The sequence below is a fragment of the Panthera onca genome, chromosome C2 (assembly GCF_046562875.1).
Source record: "Panthera onca isolate mPanOnc1 chromosome C2, mPanOnc1 haplotype 2, whole genome shotgun sequence".
In the NCBI taxonomy this organism is placed as follows: Eukaryota; Metazoa; Chordata; class Mammalia; order Carnivora; family Felidae; genus Panthera; species Panthera onca.
Genome location: NC_138347.1, coordinates 129,839,894 through 129,864,492, shown reverse-complemented (window position 1 = coordinate 129,864,492; position 24,599 = coordinate 129,839,894). Strand labels below are relative to the sequence as shown.

The window sequence follows — 24,599 nt, the reverse complement described above, 5'->3', positions numbered from 1 at the left end:
ATAAAAGAAGGAAGTCCTGCCTTTTGCAATAACCTGGATGAACCTGGAGAACAGTATACTGAGTGAAATAAACCAGTCACAGAAGGACAAATACTGCATGCTTCCACTTATATAAGGTATATAAAAGAGTCAAACTCATAGAAACAGAAAGTGGAAAGGTGGTTGTGAGGAGCTTGGGGAAAGTGAAAATTGGGAGTTGTTCGATGGGTGTACAGTTACAGTTACATTTGATGAATAAATTCTAGAGATTTGCTGTACGACATTGTGCCTAAAGTCAACAACACTGGACTATACACTTAAAAAGTTATTAAGAGGGTAGATCTCATGGTGAGTGTACTTGCCACAATTAAATAGATACCTTAAATAAGTAGTGATTGGTTGGTTGAAAAGGATTTTATGTGATCAAATCTATCAAACATTAATGACTGTTTTGACTTTTCTTCCGTACTTAGAAAGTTCTTTCCTACCTCTACATCATAAAATCTTGTAAATTGTGTTCTGGAGTATTTATAATTTTATATTTCAATCCACATCAAAGTCATTTTTGTTAGTTAAGGTAGCACTAACTCTGGTAGCAGATAACCCCCTATCGCAGTAGTTCAACACACTAAGAGTGTATTTCTCACCAACATTGTAGTCCAGTGCAGGTGTTAGCTGGGCAGCCTTCTGCATGGACCCACAAGGACTCGGGTCTCTTCCACCTTGAGTCTACACCCTCCCTTAGGTCAACAGAGTTTTCTCCAAGGACCTCAAGGGAAGAACATGGCAGAATGTTTATGGAGAGTTTACATGGGCCAGTCCTAGAAGAAGCACACATCGCTTCTGTGTGCATTCCACTGGTGTCCACGGACACAGCAAACTGCAAGGGAATCTGGGAATTTCGATATGGTAAGGAGGGAAAGAAAGCAGACTCTGGGGAACACAGAGAAGTCTGTGTCACAGTTTTGCACAATTTTGTTGTAAGATGAGAAATAGAGATCCTTAGTATTTGAAATGTTCGGGTCATGTTGAATAAATCATTCCCACTTCCTTCATTACCCTTATCTTCAATTTGCTTTAGCTATTCAGCTTTACCTTTTACTCTAGATCTTAGATTATTTGGCATTTTTGTATTGTTTTGTTTTATTTTTCATATAGTGGGAAGTATGACTACCACTTGGCTTCTGTCTATGTGGTGACCTCAGTTTTCCCAGCATCATCTATCTAAATAATATAAATAAACTATAATTTAAAATTTTCAGTTAGGGGTGCCTGGGTGGCTCAGGCAGTTAAGCGGCTGACACTTGATTTTGGCTCAGGTCACGGTCTTGCAGTTTGTGAGTTTGGGCCCTGCGTCAGGCTCTCCCCTTACAATGTGGAGCCTGTTTCAGGCTCCCTCTCTCTGCCCCTCCCCTGCTTGCACTCTCGAGCGCTCTCTCTCTCTCTAAAATAAATGTTAAAAAAATTTTTTAATTAAAAGAATAAAAATTTTAGTTAAAAAATGAGATGCCATCACCTATCGTGTTCCCACATGTATAAGGTCTCTCTCTGCTCTTCCAGTGGTCAATTTGTCTGTTTTTTTGTTGTTGTTTATTACCACACTCTTCTTATTATAATAACTCTTGTTACTGCAATAACATTATGTCTACCATGGCCTGGTCTGGGGAAAGCTGCTAGCACTCCATGTCATTTCATCATTGTCTTTGGATTAAAAAATGTCTAAACTGAGTCTTCAGTTATGATATCATTCCATTAACAGCAGCAGCACTGGGACAGGTGAGATCTGACCATGTGGTTTGCAGGCTATACACTGAGTATACAGCATCTGAGGGAAAAGGTGGTTGTCCTTGTTGAATCACCACCATGATAGCCAGGAGGAGGGTTTGCTTAAGCCAAGGAACCAAGATAACATTGCCCTTGTCACTTTGTGGCATCCAGAATTCTCAGCAACATTTCCTTCACAAACTGACTCCAGCCTATTTTTCTAGTCTCACAGTCAGAGATAGCATTGTGTTCATTTTCTCCAGTCCCTCATTTGACCCTTGGGAAAGCCAAGCACTGCAATCATTGACCCCAGATTATTTGGCAAGTTCTGGGAAAAGCCAGGACCACAACCGAAATCTCCCCTACTTTGTAAGTATACTGCACTTCCCACCACCATCAACACAGTTCTTGCATGGGAAGCTTGTCTCTCCATGTCTCAATTCCCTGTTTCTGAATACTTGAGAAATTCTGCATCTTATCATAGATACTGAGACCAGAGAGTGAGGTCTATTCTTCTTTTCCTTCTCTGAATGATTCCTGATTCTAGGAAAGAGGTGAGTGAACACATGCAAATTTCACTCATCCTACTTCTTTACTGGGTTGTAGAGATGAAGTTGACGGCCCGCTAGCTGAACATGTAAAATCTCCAAGTCTTTACACCAAAAAACAAAAAAAAATGTAAGGAAACCTCTCATTATCACATTAGCGAATATCAAGTACTTACTCCTTTTTTTTTAAGTGTATTTATTTATTTTAAGGGTGAGGGAGGGGCAAAGCAAGAGGGAGAATCCAAAGAGGCCCCACGCTGCCAGCACAGAGCCCAAAGCGGGGCCCGGTCCCATGACCATGAGATCATGACCTGAGCTGAAATCAAGAGTCAGACACTCAACTGACTGAGCCCCCCAAATACCCCAAATATTGAGTTCTTTTATCCTCCATCTTATCAGCATACTTCTATGTATGTCCTGGGAAAGTGGCTACAGAAGTAAAATTTATTCTACTTAGGAACTACATGAATGACATTCCAGTTGAGAACATGGCATCCTCTGTGGAACAGCATTCGTGCATAACCATGAATAGTCTGGAACTCCTAGGGATGAGCAAGATGGGGCTATGAGGTTTATGTGATATCACCACCCTCATTACTCTTAGAAATTATAGAGAAGTTCCTGTCTAATCATTTGAAAAAAAGAGATACACATTGAGCACTAAGAAATACACTGTCCATATATATATATTCTCTCTGAGATGTCAGGTAGCCCTAGATAAAATCTAAATCTCACCCCAGGTGTTAGATGGATAAGGATAAGAATCCAGGCATGAGAAATGGAAGCAGAGAGGCAGTGACATGTCCAAAGCCAGGTAAAAATTGAATTTCTGAATTCTTTTACGCTCTGGGGTTATTTTCATTAAGACCAGAAGCTTCACACATTTATGTCTCCTTTTCAGAAAAGTAAAGTCTGCTTGGGGGAAAAATGTACTTGGGATGAGAGTTCCTACACTGCTCCTAACCCCAGCATATAATTCTTGAGACAGTAGTTAGCCTTTTCAGGTGGAGAAAGGAAATTATTTGGGACTAGTAACCATTGCTGACATTCAAGTGCTGTTCCTTGCAGAGACTTACATGTAGAATCTTTGAATCAAGGGGCCTTAAAACTCCTACCTGACAATCTGCTGGGTTGTGGTCTGTAAAAGCTTTGACCTGTCTGGGGAAGATGCAGAGGAGAAGCGACACAGAGGCACATGTGGGTCGGCAATCTGAGGCTTTGCAGAGGCATGAATCGTCAGCATCTGAGGCTATTTTTAGGAATTTCAGCCTTGTAACTATATGATAGCCATCTTTAGGTCTGTGCATATTCCTTGGGTGTGAATGAAAAGTCTAAAATGAAATCCGTTTTATTTAGTATTCACTGCTTTTCTGATGCTGCTGCTACAAAAAAAAAAGTTACTCCGATTCATTTTTAATAATTCCCTTGAAAGAAAGGTCAAGGGAGTTTCCTGGGCAGTTCCTTGAGAGCTGACTTGGGGGCTAATTTATCTGCCTCAGATGGTGCCAAGAACGTAGAAGCTGCTCTAACAAGTTTTGTGGACTGAATAGTTGTCCCCATTCCAGAATATCTGTAACAGGAATTTGAGGCCCCATCTGTCAGAAGTGGTTTGGATGCCATTCAACAGAAAGACAATTTAACTCAAGGGTCAGACACCATAGCCTTTTTTCCCTCTCCTCTACCAACCAGCACCTCTAATTCTGAGAAATGTCACAGAATAGTGGAGAGATCATGAACTTCTAAGTCAGAAAATTAGAGTTTGAATCTTAAAATTGCCACCCATTATCTGTGGGGGCTTGGGAGAATTACCTAATTTTTCTTAACTTCCCTTTGTCATTATAAAATAAAATTGCTGGGAGAATGAAGTGACAGAAAGTGCAGTGTGTAGGTGGTAGGGGCTTCATAAATTATATTTTCTCCTTGTTCTCCAGCCCAAATTTAAGAAGTGCTGAAGGACAATGTCAGGTGGAGGTCAATATAAGCAGTGGAATAAACAAAACCCAGCTGGTATAATTTACACATCAATTCATTCAATCACTCATTCAGTCAATACACATTGATTGAATGTTGAAGTGTGTTGAGAGATGGGAATTCAGCTCAGGCTGGGTCTGCACTCTGATATCCCACCCCAGCCCCACCCAGACCTGGGGAAAGTGAAGGACAGATGCCTTTCAGCAGTGCAGAAAGTCAAGCTCAGAATTTTTTTTATTAATTTTTTCTAATGTTTATTTATTTTTGAGAGAGAGACAGAGCGTGAGCAGGGGAGGGGCAGAGAGAGAGAGGGAGACACAGAATCCGAAGCTGGCTCCAGGCTCTGAGCTGTCAGCACAGAGCCCAACGCGGGGCTTGAACACACAAATTGAGATCATGACCTGAGCCAAAGTCGGACACTTAACCAATTGAGCCACTCAGGTGCCCGTAAGCACAAAACTTTAAGTGCTGAGCAGATTCAAGGCCAAAATAGGACTGAGGTCCTGAGGCCATCCGTGCTGGTCAGCATCCTCAGAGCCGGCCCAGGGCTCCAGGCTCCTCTGTCTCCTGGCGATGACGTAGGACCACTGTTTTGCTGACTGACACACTTAGGGTTGCTAAAATGAAAGCAGCTTAATATGCCCTGGCTTATTGACTGCCCTGTGGAAAGGCTGGGACTTCCTTCTCTTTCGCACTTCTCTTTACAAAAGCTTTTGAGGGCAGATAAGATGACCTCAGACTGAAGATGGAAGACCTGCTGGGTCTACATGAAATATGTTTGTCTTCTTTGGCAGGCTGGGCCTCGGTGAGGGGAGTGCTTTTGCCTGTGACACGGCAAATGTTTACTTTGAGTGAACGCCCAGAAAAAAGTGAGCTTGCCCTTTACTCTGGAATCCGTAATTTATAGCATTCCTTAAGCTGTCTGTTATTAGAGTCATAATTTTTATTTTAGGCAAATTAAAATGTAAGTAGAAGTAAATAATATCGTGAATTGTTTATAAAGTGAAAGCTTCTGAGATAAGGATAGCAGGATTCTTTGAATGCTTACTTATCTACTCATTGTTTTTGTTAAATATTTGCCTTTATCCTCAATATAACTATATGAGGTAGGTATGACAATCTTTATTTTGCATGTAAGCAAAACTTGGATTTGAGAGGTAAATACTTTGTCCAAGGTCACACAGCTACTAAACAGCGAAACCAGGTCTGTCTGATTGGGAGGTTCACAATCTGCACAGTGTACCAGCTCTGTATCATGTGAATAAAACGTGTGATATATGTGATATGATTCATAACACAAGTGTGTACAAAGTGCCACAGAAATTCCACCGTAGAAACAAATCATTCTCCCAGGAAAGCCATACAATGCTTCACAAGATGACGATCTCATTTTAGAGGCAAGAAAATGAAGCAATGAAACTCAGAGAGGCTGTGACTTGCCCAAGGTGGCAAAGTGGCAGAATTAAAATGCAACCAAATGCCTAAGCAGTGCTTTTCCTGTGAAGAGAACATGCTGTCTCATTAAGCCCAAAGTTTTGGAGCTCCATAGCAGCTAAAATGATTTATGTAAAAGGTAACCCGAAAGTTTGAAAGTCAAGACAGCTACTAACATATGATGTGACTGGGGGCAGGTTCACTCACAGCCAGAGTTTCCATGGTTTCAGAATAGGGATGTTCCTGTCTACCTTGTGGGAGGGGGTGTGGAAGTCCCATAAGGTGGTGTCTTAGAATCAGACCCTGAAACAAACCCTGACATTGGAATGCATGTGAAGGGACTGTTGTTGGTAAAAACTAGTAGAGAAGTGGGACATTGAGACAGGTAGGGAAAGGAAGACAAGTTGCATCTTACAGCGAGTAAGTCCAAGTCAATCCCACAGAGTTTTTATAGAGGAGAGCATAGGTAACAACACAGAGAGGGAGTGAGGGAGCTGGGGAATTTACACCCCTACAGTTTTACATTCCCACACCTGTGAGTCATTAGGTTAAAGCCTGCTCCTCCCCACCCCCAATGTAAATTCCCCAGCACTTCCAGCTCCTCCTGTGGCTGGAAAAGTGGGCCCTGGCAGCCTGAAGGCAGCCCTCCAACAAAAGGATGCAGTTTTAGGGAGTAAAAGCTACACCAGAGGCCAGTGTGCAAAAAAACAAAAAAGGAACTGGAGGGTATACGAGCAAAGCTACAGGTAGTATAGATAAGCCACACAACACGGGTGTGTCCTTGGTAGCCCCCTTAATAAATAGCAACAATTCTCTCCTTTTCTCTCTCTGCCCCTCCCCTGCTCATGCTCTATCTCTCTGTCTCTCAAAAATAAATAAATGTTAAAAAAAAATTAAAAAAATAAATAGCAACAATTCTTTATTTAATGACGTTGCTATTGGTGAATAGTGTAAAATATTTTGTATTCCCCTAAATTCTGGAGGGGAAGCCACTGACAGGTGAGGTAAAATACAGTTTCCCTCATATCCGGAGCTCCTTCTAGCTCCGGATATGTCCCATGGGCCCCATTATCTCTGAATCATCTGCTTCACATCACTGTTTTGATGAAAAGGAAGGCCACTTTTCACTTTTCCAAGCCAGGGGTGAAAGAACAACTTTGCCCTTCTTCATCTCCTACCCCAGCCCCCTCTGCTTGTCAGTGGATTGTGTGTCCACAGGCTGGCATGACTGGGGCCCAAGCTGCTTCTGCAGTTTGATCATTACCCTTTAGATGTGCGGGGCAGGGGACTGGCTCCTGCATCTGATCTCTTACTGGAATCACTGGGATCCTCTCTGATGGCACTTGCTGTCCACCATTATTTTTTTTTTCATCCGTCTTTCAGCAACCTAAAGGCAGCATGTTAAAACAATCTCAGTCCCCTAGGGGCGCCTGGGTGGCACAGTCGGTTAAGCGTCCGACTTCAGCCAGGTCACGATCTCGCGGTCTGTGAGTTCGAGCCCCGCGTCAGGCTCTGGACTGATGGCTCGGAGCCTGGAGCCTGTTTCCGATTCTGTGTCTCCCTCTCTCTCTGCCCCTCCCCTGTTCATGCTCTGTCTCTCTCTGTCCCAAAAATAAATAAAAAACGTTGAAAAAAAAATTTTTTTTTAAAAATTAAAAAAAAAACAAACAAAAAAAAAAAAACAATCTCAGTCCCCCCTCCTCTTTGAAATACCTTCAGAGTCTTGGCCCAAGCTCACTTGGCAGAGAAATTCCCTTAGTACAACTGTGGGTGGTGCTTCTCAGCCTTAGTCGGTATAAATCTCTAAGTTCTCCTTGTCCCATGGACTTCATAAATGATGGTGTTATGGGTTGAATTGTGTCCCCACCCAAAATATATGTTGAAGTTCTAACTCCTAATAGTGTGGCTTTATTTGGAAATACAGCCTTTACAGAGGTAATCAAGTTAAAATGAGTTCATTAGGGTGGCCCCTAGTCCAATATAATTGGTGTCCTTATGAAAAGGGAAAATTTGGACACAGAGCCAGACATGCACAATGGGAAGATGGTGTGGAGATGCACCGGGAAGCTCTGAGGTGATGATGAGGCAGAGATTGGGGTGAGGTATTTACAAGCCAAGAAACTCCAGGGATTGCTGAGAACCACCTGAGGCCGGGAGGAGGACAAGAAGAATTCCCCCCTAGAGCTGTCAGAGAGAGTCTGGCTAAGCCGAAGCCTGGGACTCACATTTTTAGCCTCCAGACGTGTGAGAGAATTGACTTCTGTTGTTTAAAACACTCAGTTTGTGGAATTTTGTCACAGCAGCCTTAGCAAAGCAATACAACTGGGATCTCTGATACCCCTGAGAACGGACTGAAGGATCTTTGCAAGATGCTTCCCAAGCTCTTCAGGCCTTCACTTCCTCATCTGGAATACATGGAGGATGGATTTAACAGCTGTGGCAGATTGTATTTTCCAAGACGTCCACAAGAATACTGCTCATCCTACATGCTTTTCTACAATTGGCCATAAAGACATTCATTAAAACCAGGCCCTCCCCTGCCTTAAATATGGGTGAGCTTGTGAGTCAATTGTGTCCAATACAAGAATACAGAAGCAGCACTGCATGGCTCCTGAGCCACCATGTAGGAAGCCTGACTATCCTGAGGCTTCCCTGCTGGGAGGAAGCCCAGGCCATTGGGGGAGGTCACAGGTAAGTATCAGGGTCAATAGCCCCGGCTGAGGTCCCAACATACAGTCAGCATCAACATCAATTAGACATTTAAGTAAGGATGTGCCCAGGTTATTGCGTTCTCACCCGTAACGTCTCCTCTACTCACAGTCTTCCCAGGTGAGACTTCAGACATCCTCAAGCACAGAAAAGCCATTTCCACTGTGTCCTTTCTAAATTTCTGACCCGCAGCACCCATGAACATAACAAAATCGTTGTTTTATGCCACTAAGTCTGGGGATAATTTGTTAAGCAGGAATAACAATAGGACCACCAACTCTCCAAGGTCTCTGCCAGATCTTACTGCTTGGAGTCTGAGAACAGGTCAGGAGTATTCTGAGTAGAGCATGAAGAGACAGACTCTGGGAGGACCAGGTCTGCCTGTGAAGAGTGTCCTGCTCTTCACCTGTCTTCTTGCCAGAGTTGAGGAACCAATACCAAAATAAGTGCATGTCTTCAGGACACCTCCAATGAAATCATACAGCATTTCCACAAAGTTCATGTGAACCTGCTTCCCACAAGCATTTATGAGTATTTCACCTCCAATTCCATTTAATCCACAAATCTGCAGTGGACATTCATTATGGTCGTGTGTCCCCTGTGCTCACTTCAGTCTTCCTTCTAATTACTGCCATTTTACTCATTTGAGACCCAATTCATTCATTCAACAAAGTTACTATATGTCAGCTATGTATAACTATTGTGCGAGCCTTTGGGGGTCATCGAGAAGGTATACAGAAATGATACAGTCACTGATCTCGCTCCTAAAGGAATTTGTATTTGAATCAGAGAACTCACATTGCAGGTAGAAGGTGATATGTGCCATACAAGAAAGAAGACAAAGTGCTGAGTGTTGTGCAGAGAAGAAGTGACTCCCTGGTGTGATGGGCCAGTTATTAAATGATTGCTCTCTCAGCTTTAAACCCACCCTCCTGTATTCTTGATGCTGAGGCCGGGGCTCTCAAACTGCCTGTCTGCTTTTCCAGCTGCTCTTTCTTAGGCTCTGCCAATAGGGGGCACTAGAAGAAGACTGGAGGCTGAGGGGAAAAGGATTTGCTTCACCTGCTTGCTTTCTGTTGCTGTGATCATCGCTCCAGCAATGCTGCTTTGCCCTAGCAGCAGCACTTTAACAATGGCAGTTCATTCCTGGGGTGGCAGCTGAATCCAGTTTGCAGTCTGTCTAATAGAACAGAACCGGCCTCACTGTCCCCTCTCAAAGGCACCAGAACTACTTAGCCAGCTTGTGCCCACTCCTCAGGGGTCTGGATCCCAGCCTCACAGGACCTCTTCTAAGTCTCTAGACCTTAACAATCCCTGCCTCTTCCCTTCATTCCCTCAGCCCCAGGGTTAGCTGCCTTCTGCAACTGTCATCTTCTCAAAAGCTTAGAATTTCCTTTTCACTCTTTCAGTTACCTAATTAACAATTCTTTATATTACATTCTCTTCATTCAAAAAAAAAAAAAAAACAGGTGTGATGTTGGGTGAAGTTGGGAAACTGGGACCCTGTGCACTGTTGGTGAGCATGTAAAGTGGTGCAGCCACGAAGCAAAATGGTATGGTGGTTCTTCAAAAAATTTTAAAATAGAATTACCATATGATCCAGCAATTCCACTTCTGGGTATATATCCAAAAGAATTGAAAACAGGGTCTCAAAGGGATCTTTGTACACCCATGTTCACAGCAGCATGATTCACAATAGCCAAGAGGTAGAGCAACCCAAGTGTCCACCAGCAGATGAATGGACCAACAAAATGTGGTGTATACACACAATGGAATATTATTCAGCCTTAAAAAGGAAACAAATTCTGACACTTCCAACATTCTGAATGAACCTTGGGAAACTTATAATACGAAATAAGTCATTCACAAAAGGACAAATACCACATGGTTCCACTTATATGAGGTATCTAGAATGGTCAAACTCATAGAAACAGAAAGTAGAATGGTGTTTCCAGGGGCTAGGGGGAGAGAAAAATGGGAGTTATTGTTTAATGGGTATATATTTCAGCTTTGCAAGAGGAAAAATTTATAGAGATTGGTTGTACAGCAATGTGAATATACTTACTGCCAAGTACACTTAAAAATGGCTAAGATGGTAAATTTTATGTTATGTGCATTTTACCACAATTAAAAAGAAAACTGGTATGATTTCTGTCTCCCAAGTGGACGCTGAATCATGTGACAATTAGAAAAACTTTTGTACTAGTCATGGGGTAGGTGCAGGGAGGGAGTGAATAAGTAAAGGACGAACAGCTTAGATCCCAGTGGCTTCACACAATAAAAGTTCATTGTTTGAATCTGTCACAGTTCAGTGTGGCCAGCAGGGTGGCTCTGCTCCTTGGGGCATGCAAGGACTCAGGTTTCTTCTTCCATCATGTGAGCTCAGCATCTTCAATGTGATCTCTAAGGTCACCACAGAAGGAAAAGGGTTTATAGCTAAGGTTGTCATGCAAATATCACATTTCCCAAATTTTCCATTGGCCAGAATTCAGTCACATGACTCAAATGTAGCCATAAGGAAAGCTGGAAAGTTAGTTTTCCAGAGAGCATAGGAGGAAAATTAATTGAGTAAATTGTTGCTACCACAGCTTTACAGAGGGAATGGTACTTGGGCTGAGCCTTGAAAATGAGTCTGTCCTGACTTCATCTCGTGTATTTATTGCCTTCAGCAAAGGGCCTGGCATACAAGACTTTCTTGATAAGTGTTTATTAGATGGATAGATGGATGGATAAATAAAAATGTAGCTTCATATGACTACTGAACCACAAAAGAACTAGAACCAATCTATTTTATTTATAGCAGAACTATTGTCTGATGTCTTCCTTTGGGCCCTGAGATCATAAGACAATGCTGGTTGCCATCACTCAGTAGATTTTTCTTTCAGCAGGAGACACAGACTCAGAGAAGTTGGTGAGTAGCTTGTTTCCATGGCTCAGTGATGGAGGATGGGCCAAGAATCATGATCCCAAACTGGAACATAGTCTGGTAGATGATCTTGAGTCCACACATGAAGTGCTCCTCAATCAGTGTGAATCGTGGTCCCTCCCAATTTCTGACACAAGTGCTGGGTATGTGGAGAGTAAATTGCGTCTATCTTGAGACATGCCTCACTTGTCTCATTGAGCCTGTGGAAACCAGCCCATATATGAAGGCATTTGTTCTTTTCTCTTTTTGGCTTGTTTGAGGAGATATTAATAAAAATAAAGCCAGTAAAAGCAAAATGATCGTAATTAATGCTAATAAAGGGAAAAAACAGATTGCTGAATGCATCTGTTCAATCTGGCTTCTTGAGTATTTGGCAGGGGTTTCATCATTGGTAAGTGGGAGATAGTGAATTCAGGGCCATTACCCATTCCTAATATACTTACATATGGATAATGATGGCACAGTTACTGTCCCTAGAACTTGGACACCTGCCCAGTAGGTTTTGTGTAACAATATAATCAACTGTAATCTGGGTGAGAAGATTTTTCTTAATATTCTGCACTGAAAGTGTTCCTGCTTGGAGTCTGTGTTGTCATTATCTACTGCTATGTAACAAACTTGATAAACTTAGTGACTTAAACAACAAACAATTTGTTGTGTTCATAGATTCTGTGGGTCAGAAATTCAGAAAGGCCCAGTGGAAATATTTACCTCTTCTCCATAATGTCAGAGGCCTCAGCTGAGAAGACTTAAATGACTCAGGAGAATCATGTAGGAGATTCTTCACTTTCTCTGGTGCCTGGCCTGGGATTACTCAAAGGCTAGGCTCAGCTGGGACTATCAACTGGGGTACCTATGCTTAGCCTCTCCATGTTGCTTAGATTTCTTACAGTAAAATAGCTGGGTTCCAAAAAGGAAGAGGCATTTGAAAAGACCAAGAAGAAAACATGTGGCCTTTATGACTTAGCCTCAGAGGTCACCAAACATCACTTCCAGTACTTTAAAGATCAAAATAGTCATAAGCCCATCAAGGAGAGGAGACATAGACTCTCAAGACGGGTGAGGTATTAAAGGATTTTGGGCTGTTATTTTTTAAAAACCACCACATGTAGACTCACTTTTGTGTGTGTGTTAACCAAATTCTTTTGGTCCTAACCTTAAAACATATCTTGAATCCAACCACTTCTTACCACCTCCATTGTCATCACACTGGTTCCAAGATTTCCCCCCAAAATTATCACAATAGCCTGTTACGAATCCTTTCCTCTACTTCATCTCCCTAAAGACTGTTTTCAACAGTTACCAGAGTGATCCTATTAACCATTAGTCATATCATGGCATTCCTTGACCCAAACCCTCAATGGCTCCCCATTGTTCTAAGAGTAAAATAAATTTTTTTTGGTGGCACATATGGGTCCCTGTTACCTCTCTACCCTCCTCTCCTGCTACTCTCTCCCTTGATCCTTCTGCTCCAGCCACACTAGCCTCTTTGCTGCTCCTTGAACACACTAAGCACAATCCCATCTCAGGGCCTTTGTACTAGGTATTTCCTCTGCCTAGAATGTTTTTCCCTCAGATATATGCATGGTTTATTCCTTCACCGCCTTCAGGAATCAATTTATATATCATCTCAGTGAAACCTTTGCTTACCTACTTCAAAAGAACACTTCAGCTCACCTTATCCTCCAACATTCACTTCCCTACTGTTTTTTCATAACACCAAACACACAATGTATTTTATTATTTGTCTTATCTCTTGATGTCTTCCCCATTAGAATGTAAGCTGCATGAGGACAAGGATTTTCTCCTTTTTATTGACTGTTGTATCTCTAGGACATAAAACAATACTTGTCACACAATCAATATTCATTGCATGTTTGTTAAGCGAGTGAGGAAATTAATGAGAAGATGAATGAATGCGAGAAAAATAGAAGTTCTGTCAACTTGGGCTCAAAAACTGTTCTGATACGATAAAATGTTTCAAAGAGACCCATAAAGGAAAAGGGTTTGACTCTATTGAGTAAGCATGGGTGGTCTGCTTTCTTTTCATAGGGACAATGTCCCAGCTTAACATGTTAGTTGGGTTTTCACCTCTTCCTTAGGTATACGTAGCTGTGTAGCAAAAAGAGGAAAAGATCCCAGCTTTCTTTACCTAGCTGTGTGATCAAAGATTACCCACTTAGTCATCCTGAGCCATAGTTTTCTCTTCTATAAATTGAGAGAAATTGTATTTGAACCAGATGATCTATCTGTAAGATCTCTCCAGCCTTGACATTTAATTCTTTGTTTTTGCTCACCAGATCATTCTCCACTGAATTCTAGGAGAAATCTAAGGGCAACATCTCATGACCTGGCAATAAAGAGGATGAATCAGAAAGAAAGAGGAAGTAAGCCAAGGTATCAGTGTAACCCTGAGCAAAATAAAATATGCACTGCACTGGAATGTTTTATGAAGGGAACCATATTGGACATGAAATTCTGACATTTGGTGGAATCAGAATATTGCTCACCCTTTGTGGGCAGGGGTTGAGTAATACCTGGGAGGGAACATCAGGGAACTTCTAGGTTATTAGAAATGTTACTTGTTTATTTCAGTTGTGGTTGTATAGGAGGGTTTTGTGAAATTCTGTCCATCTCTCACCTCACTTGCGATTTGTATATTTTTCTCTATATATGTTACATTTCAATTTAAAAGTTCACCAAAAAACTCCAACCCAGAATTATAGATAGGTAGATAATAGATAGATAGATAGATAGATAGATAGATATAGAGAGATGATAGATATATATAGAGAGATGATAGATAGATAGATAGATAGATAGATATGGCCTTTTCAACAGACAATTATTAAGGAGAATTTAGACATTTTACATAACTAATGACCTGGATAAAAACAAAAGATTTAAAAAGATTATTTATGTGGTAAGAATTGGCAGGGGGAGTTCTCAGCTTCATTCCTGAGGAAAAATTATGATGATGAACCTCAAAGTGGCTGAAATTTATACAAGGTAGCTCTTAAACATGGATTCTTCTCTTCTCAATTGTCCTAAGCCTCTCTGAACTCTCTGGTCCATGCGGAGGGTTGGACCTGGGATGCTTCTGGAATTCCCAATAAACCCTTGGACCTATTCTGGTTCTAATCATTCATAGCACCATCTCCACTGTAGTCTTGGGGGTGCTTTCACACAGTCTATTTCTGTAGCTTTTCTGATCTATCAAAAGCTTTTAGGGACTCTAAAAGGCCATTTTAAAAGCAAGGGAGGAAGATGTACAAATGGCCCAGGAGAAAGGCTGCATGCCTTTCAGAAGTCCCATGAGTCAAAAAGTACAGCTAGTCTTTTGAAACTATTGTGCAGGCAGGATTTGGGGACTAAGAGCGAGGTATTTGAAGAAGGTGGTTAGATTTCCCACTGTGAGACACTCTGGAAAAAATAGACATTTTAAGCTCAGGGCTGACATCTTACACCTCATCTATTATCCCTAGCAGAGAGAAATCCCTTTTACAAAGTTCCCAGGTACAGAAGCTTATTGTAGCAGTTCCCCCACACCTTTTTTTATTATGAAACTTGGGGTAGTAGAGTGTGCTGATTATATTGATAATCAAACACTAGTTGGTCTGCTTTATGGAGAGATCTGTTCTTTCGTACTCAACCTCATTCATGTTATCTGGTAAGATGCTTCATCCTTCTTCTCATAGTTCATCTTTGGTACTACTGCCTTTAAGATTTATATTGGTTCGATGTTATGCCAGTTGTCTGTGGCTTTGTGACAGACCATTCAAAAACAACCATTTATTTTGCTTTTGAGTCTAAAATTTGGGCAAAGCTTGGCAGGGATGGCTCATCAGCTGGGACAACTTGACTGGAAGCTGGATGCTACACTTTCAAGATGGCCCACTCACATGACAGGCAAGTTGATGCTGGTTGTCTGGTGGGAATTCAACCAGGGCTATAGGTCACAGAACTCTGTTCCATTCCACACGGTCTCTTAACAAGCTTCTTGGGCTTCAGTCTTGGGTGTCCAAGACAGAGTGTCCTAAAAGGACAAGATAGAAGGACATACGATCTAGGTTTGGAAGTCAGGATGTCACTTCTGCCATACACTGTGGTTGAGTTAGTCAAAAAACCCACTCAGATTCAAAAGGAGAAGACATAGACCCCATCTTTTGATGAAGGAATGATAAAGTCCTAAAAGACAAGAGAATGTGGGAGGGGAGATATTGTTGTGGCCATCTTTGGAAAATACGATGTGCCACATATGTTGAAATAGTTGATAACTGAGAGGAGTGACAATGAAACAAATGTGTGTGTATAGATGTGCAGGAAATGTACATGTGGAAGAGAGCCTTTGGTTCCCTTTCCACATACATTCATGAGAGAATTTCAGTGCCAATCATCAGAAGGAGTATGTATTAAAGGACTACTTTTTTTAAGTTATTTATTTATTTTTGAGAGAGAGAGAGAGAGAGAGAGCATGCAGGGGAGGGATAGAGAAAGAGGATCTCAGGCAGGCTCTGCACTGTCAGTGAGGAACTGGACATGGGGCTGGACATCTGGACATCTCACAAACTGTGAGATCGTGACCCAAGCCAAAATCAAGGGTTGGATGCTTAACCAACTGAGCCACCCAGGCGTCCCTAAAGGACTGCTTCTGATCCTCATTCCACACTCCCTCTTCCTTTTCTCCCCAAGGAACAAGGTATTCCAGAGCCACTTTACTGAAATTCAGACAAGGCTGTTTTTCTCCCTTAAAAGAAACCCTAAGGTGAGATATGTACAATAGGTAGTTGGAGCTTGTGCTTTTTGTCTTCATGTGGAAAGAAAACTGAGTGCAGCCTAGATTGGCAGACCCTATCTTCCAAGTTTTCTGTATCTGGATGGGTGAGTTAGGGTCCTATGGATCCCTACATCAGAAGGGGGAGGTGGGGGAGGATTTACCACGTTCTTTAATTCAACCTTATGAATAATAAGCAGATGTTGTTCAGTGCTTTATTTGGCTCCTTGCTATTATTTATCAATTGGTTAAGAACCCAGACCACATAAAGGATGTAATTAGCATCCCTAAACTTCCAAAATCCCTATCACTAAAGTTTGATCTATAGCTCAAAATTAATCATTCACTTAAAGGTAATAGAGTTTGGAATCAGCTACAAGGCATAGAGAATACTGCTTGAGCTGGTATCAAAGAGACAGAAGAGCATGTTATGAAGAAGTGTGCAGGTTTTATCAGAGACCTTGAGCAAAACACTCAGTTGGAGCCTTTCTCCTAGCCCCATCCTATCTATTGGCAAGGAGACTCTGGACACCTGCAAGCTGCTGCTACTTTTTCTCAGCGGCTCCAACAGATTCCCTTAGCTGTATGTCCAGAGTTCTAGCCCCACCTGTCCTTGGGCTGCAATTTCCCCTGCTCCATAATCTAAGATTGAAGTACCCAGGGATTTCAGCCTGACCTTCTGGGTCCCTTTTACCTGGAATGTTTGGGCATCAAAAATTTTTCCAACTTCACCCACTGAGGCTGTGGCATTTGGGGGAAGTCTTCTCTTTACCTGATTGGGATTGACTCAGTCAGTCAGTCTATAATTATGTATTGAATGCCCACCATGCCAGGCATTGTGTTAGACACTGGGTATAAGATGGTGAATAAAACAGACCCAGACTTTGTCTTCATAGAGTCTAAATATCTAAAGGAGAAAGCATATAATAAGACAGAAACAGACAAAAACCCACAAATAATATATAATTACAAATTGTGGTAGGTGCTTTGAAAGAACTAAACAGGGTACAGAGGGATAAGACCATGCGGGGGGAGGCATCAACTTAAACAGGCCCAGCATCTTGTCTAATTCCAGCTAACATTTTCTTGGGAGCTACATCCCTATTTCTTCTGTGCCCCACACTGAATAAAAACAACAGTGGTACCCCTAAATAATAATAATACTTAACACATATAACACTATGTCCCAGTGATTTGTAAATAATTTTCATGTGCTAACTCATTTAACATGGTGTTGGTTAATGGCCTGGGTTGCACCAAGATTTAAGGTCTGCTATTACCCATATCTCTCAAAATCCATGCATTACTGCCTTGCTCCCCTTCTCTCGTCTCTCATACACCCAGACTCCCTCTCCTCCCCTTCAGCTTCTCCTTGCAACCTGAGATCTGTTTGAATGAAAAATAGAGCAACATATCTGTTTGGTCTATAGTTGTGATGGCTGACCTCTTCTGGGGGCAATGCTTCTGTCAGTGTGTGTGTCCTGCACAAATCTCTCACTCTCTGTTGCCTTCTCCTTACTCGATGTCCCCAGAAATAGTGTGCAGATGCAGCACTGATCTACCCTCACAGGGAGCCAATCCTATCAATATCCAGCTGGAAAGGAAGATAACTATTGCAAAGATATGGGAAATTCAGTTAGGTCTGGAATTTTAAAAATCACACAGGAGAGATAAACTTGGGTGTACTAGTTTTCTAACATATTTTTAGCAGCTAAACACTTTTTAAAGTGAAATGTTATTTGGAAATTCCAATATACAAGACAGTTAAAGAGTGAGTGGGAGATCCAAGGTCTACCCTTCCTATCCTTAGGGGACCTGAGTCAGCCACATGGAACTCTATGGCTCTACAGAACTCAACTTTAAAACACTGCATTCAGCAATAAGGAGCAGTTGTGAGTAATCGAGTAGAGGAGTGACATTTTTTTAAGTGTAGTTTTAGGAAATTAATTTGGCAGTAACATACAGAAATAATTGAATGAGGAAAAATGGAGTTGAAGAGACTCTAACAGATTGTTGCTGATCTTCTGATTTGAGGTGATAATGATAACGTCTTAGCTCTGTATAGTAGTTCTGATAATTAAAAACCCATTGTGTACTCCACAACACTGTCATGTGATATGCAAGAAGACTGTCATTACCTCCATTTTATGATTGAGGAAGGCTCATAGGTAAGGACCATATCAAAATATATAAACTGAGAAACATAGTTCTCAATCTGTAAGATCCTTCTCTTAGCTCCAAAGCAATAGCTTTCAGGTGTGGACCTGAAGGAATGGAACATAAGACAGATACATTTCAATAGGGCAAGAGGAAGAATTGATCTAGAGTGATATTTCCAAAGATGTGTTCTTGGGATATTTACAGGCATATTGATGGGCGTTATTTGGAGAACCCAGATACATCTTCAAATGAAGCTGGGAAACACAAGGCTCCACTTATGTTTTAAACCCTAGTGCCCTTCAGAGATTTGATAAGCTAATGTGCATGAGCTCTCTCTAACTGGGGCATATAACATAAAGAATCTGCTACTTGGGGCTCTGTCTTTTGAGGGCATCTCAGAGTTTGGCAAGGTTCTACAAAATGAATTTGGGGAAACAGTGGATGAGGCCTGGAGTTGTCAAGCTTTTTCTGTAAAAGGCCTGATAGTAAATACTTTAGGACAGGCAGGCCATACAGTCTCTGGCACAACTACTCAACTCTGCCACTGTAGCAAGATGGTAGCCGTTAACAGTAGGCAAACAAATGGACATGGCTGTGCTCCCTCAGGGATACTGAAGTTTGAATTCATATAATTTTCACATGTCATGAAATATTATTCTTTGAATTGCTTCCAACTGTTTGAAAGGGTGAAATCCATTCTTAGCTCTTGGGCCATACAAAACAGTCAGGGAGCTGGGTTCTAGAACTTAGGGTAGTACTTAGGAAGGACTGACTGTGGGGTGGGGGGCTGGGGTGCATGCAGAAGCAAGCATGGAGTTGTAGACATCTGTGGTTTGGGAAAAAGGATGATGGTGAAGACTGGCCTCACTGCCTTTGGAATTCTGCCTGAGCCTGGCACTGTCAGAAAGTGTAACTTGGCGAGAACTTCAGTTCACCTCAGTTTGTTACAGAGCCTGGACCATTTACCTGTAGCAATAACATTTGGGGTAAATTCACCCTATAACTCTTAGTCAAAAGCAATGACCCAAACAACAGTAACAAGATGGCTCAATGACTCTCTTGTCTGAAGAAATTTTGTTAACCCTTTTTGCCGTCTTGCTCCATGAGCCCTAATTTCTTCTGTCAAATCCCCTTCCTAATAGTAGGCAATTATATTTTGGCTCTTTCTTAAAGGTCTTGGGGTTATCGCTCATTTATCCCAAGGCAGTGTTTGAAATGAAGTGAGTCCCTTGTTGTCCGCACTTTCCATTGCTTCCAGTGTAACTGTTGCAAAAACTCAGAAATACTTGAATCAACTTTTTCTCTCATGATTTTCCCACTTATGTCCCATTTGCCAAAGTACAGGCTGAATGGGGTTGAGGATGGAAAAGGCGGGAAAATGTTTTACCCCTTCATCTCTCCTGAATTCACTTTCACTTTTACCCAAACAGGCTAAACGGTATTCTCCCTCAAAGTTCAGTAAGCATTTGTCCTTTTAAAAATGCTGGAGGAGTGTTGGGAGGGGGGAAAGGCTAAATGGGCAAGGGGCACTAAGGAAGACACTTGGGATGAGCACTTGGTGTTATATGCAAGTGATGAATCATAAATTCTATTCTGGAAATCATTATTACATTATATGTTAACTAACTTGGATGTAAATTAAAAAAAATAATAAAATTATTACAAAAGTGGCAAATTATTACAAAAGTGGCAAATGCTCATGCAAAGAGACAGAGGAAAAGAGAGAGAGAAGGTAAAGAAAAGCCACCTAAGGGGTGCCTGGGTGGCTCATTCGGTTAAGCGTCTGACTCTTGATCTTGGCTCAGGTCATGATCTCACAGTTCATGAGTTTGAGCTCCTCATTGGGGACTGCACTCACAGTGCAGAGCCTGCTTGGGATTCTTTCTTCCCTCTCTCTCTTCCTCTACCGAGCTTGCTCTCTCTCTCTCTCTTTCAAAGTAAATAAATAAACGTTAAAAAAAAATTAACAAAAGCCGGCTTAGCCCACTGCCTGGAGATAATAGCAGCTGGTACGTTGTTCTTTATCTTTAAAGTTTTTAATGCTCATTTAATTTTAAAAAATGAAAGAGTCCATTCTGTACATACTCCTTCAAAGTAGAATTTTTTTTCCACTAAACATAGCAATTTTCCGGTGATGCATTTTAGCCTAAATCAATACTTCTCAAAGTTTCTTCCATAGAGCACTATTTCCATGAGTAGTTATTACACAGCTGGAAAAAAATGAGAGGAAGGTTATGATCATACATATTTGGGAACTGAGAAGCGCTGGGTCAAATACATTTAAACAGGCTTCTTTATCTCAGGGTTTCCAAGTATCTTTCATATGCTGGTGGGTGTTATAAATCCTCAGATGAGGACTAGAGTATATAGTACTTCCCAACTTGTTGAACTACAAAACTCTTTTCTCCTCTAAGAATCTCATTCCTCCACACAGTCTGGGAAATGCTGGCCAAAATCATTAGGAGCTGAAATCAAACTTTCTCATTTCTCACAGCTATATATTTGGAGTTATTTTTATATAGTATTATGAGATCTTACAGCTATATATTTGGAATTATTTTTATATAGTATTATGAGATCTTTGGGCAAAATGGTGGACAAGACAAACTTCAGAAGGCTGGCTGTTCCCAGCCACCTTCTGAAACACTTCTTTCAAGTCCATGGTAGTCAAAGCCAATTAGCTCAGGGGAGAGAATCTGACTCTAAAAGAGCCCATCTACAAAGCATAGTGATCACCTGAAGCAACCAGATTTGGAAAGCTAAGCTGTGATTCAGAGAGTCAGCGAGTTGATGATAGGAATGGATCCATGGAGCAAAATGAAGGTAGACAGAGTAGCAGAGTCACACAAGCAGATTTATGCTAGGGTAACATACAGGAAGCCATTTTTGGAAACTCCCTGGGACCTAAATGACCTCCATGGCCCCACCCCACAAGTTCCCATTGACATGTCACCATGAGGCTTAGCAGTCCCTGAGTGAGGCTAGCCAGAGAGTTGAAATTCTTGCTTTGCTCACATCCACAGGGTTTTTTTCACAATGGGCAATCTGCGGCAATAAGGAGCACAACTGTCACTTACCATAATAGCCCAGCTCACAAAGCTGGAAAACATAGCTGGAAAAATGGGGACTGTTCTCCCTCCTTACTGCTCCCTTAACAATAATGATAATACAATATAATAAAAATAATAGAATACCTGTCCCATTTGCTCAGGAGGGAAAGGGGATGTCTCCTGATATCTGCATCTTTTAAGCTTCAAGTGACTTGGGCATTATTCTCGAGCTTCAGATCTTTCGCCCATCAATCGCAATAGGTGAATGGGCTTCAGTATCTTCGTGAATCTTCTGATAGCATATGTAAAATTTTTTGTCTATGTATATTTTTCTGGGGTGAAGTACTATTCATAAATTTCTTTAGGCCCTCAAAGTTATCTGCAACTCAAAAATGATTGCAGTTAGAAAGGAAAATCTAGGCTTGTTTGTTTTTGATCCATTAGCTCTTTCTATAGATCAAATATCTTGACTCTCTATATTAAAATATTAGGAATTTCTTATAATTTCTCTGAATCCATTCTGTATAACTTTATTTTCCTTGGATCTCTCCCAGCTTGACATTACTACTTTCATCTTAAAAGAAGGGGAAAATGTCTCTATCTAATGTATAAGTAAACACACTGAAAAAATGTACAGAGTCACAGTCTTATTTTATGTTGTAAAGTGACGTCTTTTTCTGGCCTTGTCGTGTCTCATGCCAAGGCTTTCAAGTTGAAAGTACATCCACCTTTAAACAATCTGCCTCTCTGTGACTGATCTGTCTCCTCCCCTCTTGCTCAGGTATAAATTCTCTTGCTTGCTCTCTGTCACCCACAAATATAGTTCCAAATTCCAGGGAATGTAGGAAGGAAAGGGGAGAGCTAGTGAAGTCACTCTGATAATGAATAAAAGAATGAAAATCCTTGAAGATGCGAAAACCCTGCACAAGCTAAAAACTAAAACTGATAGTGTTGAAATATACCCCCATTAGGAGAAAGGAGAGCCAGTGAGGTCAGTTTTATTTTAATGAATACTAGAATAAAAATCCTTGAAAATGTCAAAAACATGAAAGCTGAAAAATAAAACACTCTCTCATGAATGTGTTAAAATCTACCCGTAAAAGTAGACATTTTTAATTGAAAAATTTTTTTGGCTTTGCAATAATGATTTCATATGCTGAGAGAGCAAAGCAGGCTAAGAAGGTTATGACCTCAATTTAATGAACAGTGAAACATGGAGTCAGTGTTGCTTGTGGATACTTAGTAAGATGGCAGCCCGGCAGGGTCTGGGACTCTGAGTGTCCCTCTCTCAAGCCTGTGGTTAGATCAATGACCCAGGCACTTTTCATGCTTGTGTCCATCAGAGGAAGATCAGATAGCAGTAGAGTAAGAGATTTGAGATGAATCATCAACTAAAAGGAAAAGGGCACACAAGAGCTCTTGGTCTCACAAGTTGGTCCCTGTCAAATAGTCTAGAAATATAAATCCTTGTAAAGCTTTCAAGTGATAGTTTCCAAACATTACTTTTATTTCTCTCCTTTTGGATTGAAGACAGTGATAATTTTAATTTTTAAAAAGACTTCCACGTTCTAGGGATGTCTGGGTGGCTCAGTCAGCTAAGTGTTTGACTCTTGATTTCAGCTCAGATCATGATCTCATGGTTTGTGGGTTTGAACCCTGGGTCGGGCTCTGTGCTGACAGTGTGGAGCCTGCTTGGGATTCTCTCTTTCCCTCTCTCTGCCCCTCCCCTCTACTTGTACTCTCTCTCTCTCTCTTTCTCAAAATAAATAAAATTAAAATTAATTAATACATAAGAAGATTTCTATGATCTAATTCTTGCCTTATTAAGTCTTACTTGGAAATGTAATCACTTTGTTTAGTAAACAGATATTTTCAAGGATTAAAAGTGGGTAGGAGTTCAACTTAAAAAAAAACACATAGAAATACTACAACGGATTTATTGTTAAATTCCCTTGACAATGTGTAGGGCAAAGATAATCTTGTGAAGAAACCTAAAATATGCTATTCCCATTTTTTGTTCTTTTTAAAAGTTTTGAAATGTAACAAACATACTGAAATGTGCCTAAAATGTCATGGGTTTGTGGTATTCCATTGTGAGACTATGCCACAGTTTGTTTATCCCTTTTGCTGTAAATTGACTGGGTTATTTCCACAAAGGCTATTATAAGGAATGCTGCTGTGAACATTCTTACATTCTTGTGGGGCACGTAAGCATGCGTTTCTGTAGGGTCTATACCTAGGAGTGGAATTGCTGGGTCATTAAGGTATGTGTATCTTTACCTCTATTAAACACTGCCAAACTTTTTCCAAAGCAGTTATACCATGCTTAGACTTTTCTATTTTTAATTATTATAATGGTGTACCCAAGTCACATGGTTAAGGACTGCACCTGGTTTTCCTGGCAAGAATAGGTTGGTAAATTGGTTTGGAAACAATTCTTTTTGCCAATTCTTGTTTTCCTTGATTAAATTTCCCCCAGCGATACACTACTTCAGACATTATTTCTCTTGCCTTTGCCATGATAATACAGTCATTTTTTATCAACCTCTGACCTGTATCAATATAGCTATATGCAAGTTGGGATTAGGGGACTGAGAAGAAAGCCAATATCAGGGAAATAATTTGCATAGGAATAATTTCCCTTGGGCCTAAAGCATCTATATTAAAGCTTTCTGTGATGTGTAGTACAATCTGGGTTTTTTTATTCTTTTTTTTAAGGCTATTTATGTGATGCCAATGTAACAGAATGACTTAACACTGTTAAATGCCAAACTGGGATTTCAAATACCAATGTTTTCTTCTTTAAAGTTGGATCCCTCCAGGATATTATGAAGATGCAAGCATCTTCACAGCAGTCTGTCACCTTGTGGCTCCAGAAATTGAGAGCTCATCATGTTCATGGATCAGCACCATTTTTACTTATTAATATTTTTAGTGTCTGCCTGTAAATCAGGCTCAAAGTAAAGGGCTTTTAAAAATAGCCTTCTCAGTCTATTCAGGCTCAATACACTCTGCTAAAAGGAATTGTTGATATCAGCATCTTCCTCTTTTTCCTTCCCCCTTTCTGGCCTCTCCCTGGATATGGGATGCACCTGTGTTTGATCCAAGTCAACCAAGTTCTCCAAAGATTTACCATTGCTTGCCTTTGCTTCTCCAAAACTCTTGTGGTGGCCATTATCTTATTCTTTCATCCAAAGAGAGGTTCTAATAATTCAAAGTTAGGTGCCAGAGTCTGGCCTGTGGCTCTGTTTTAGTCCAGCTTACCTAGCACTGGACAACAAAGA

The 24,599-nt window shown here is 41.0% G+C and overlaps 1 protein-coding gene across 1 annotated transcript in view; it reads left to right on the top strand.

Moving 5' to 3' along the window:
- Positions 1 to 13,632: 13,632 nt before the first annotated feature.
- TMEM108 (transmembrane protein 108) overlaps positions 13,633 to 24,599 on the top strand; it is a 402,326-nt gene continuing 391,359 nt past the window's right edge. Inside the window, exon 1 of the mRNA XM_060638683.3 lies at positions 13,633 to 13,728. The gene's annotated coding sequence lies outside the window, so the exon portion shown is untranslated. The remainder of the gene's footprint in view (positions 13,729 to 24,599) is intronic.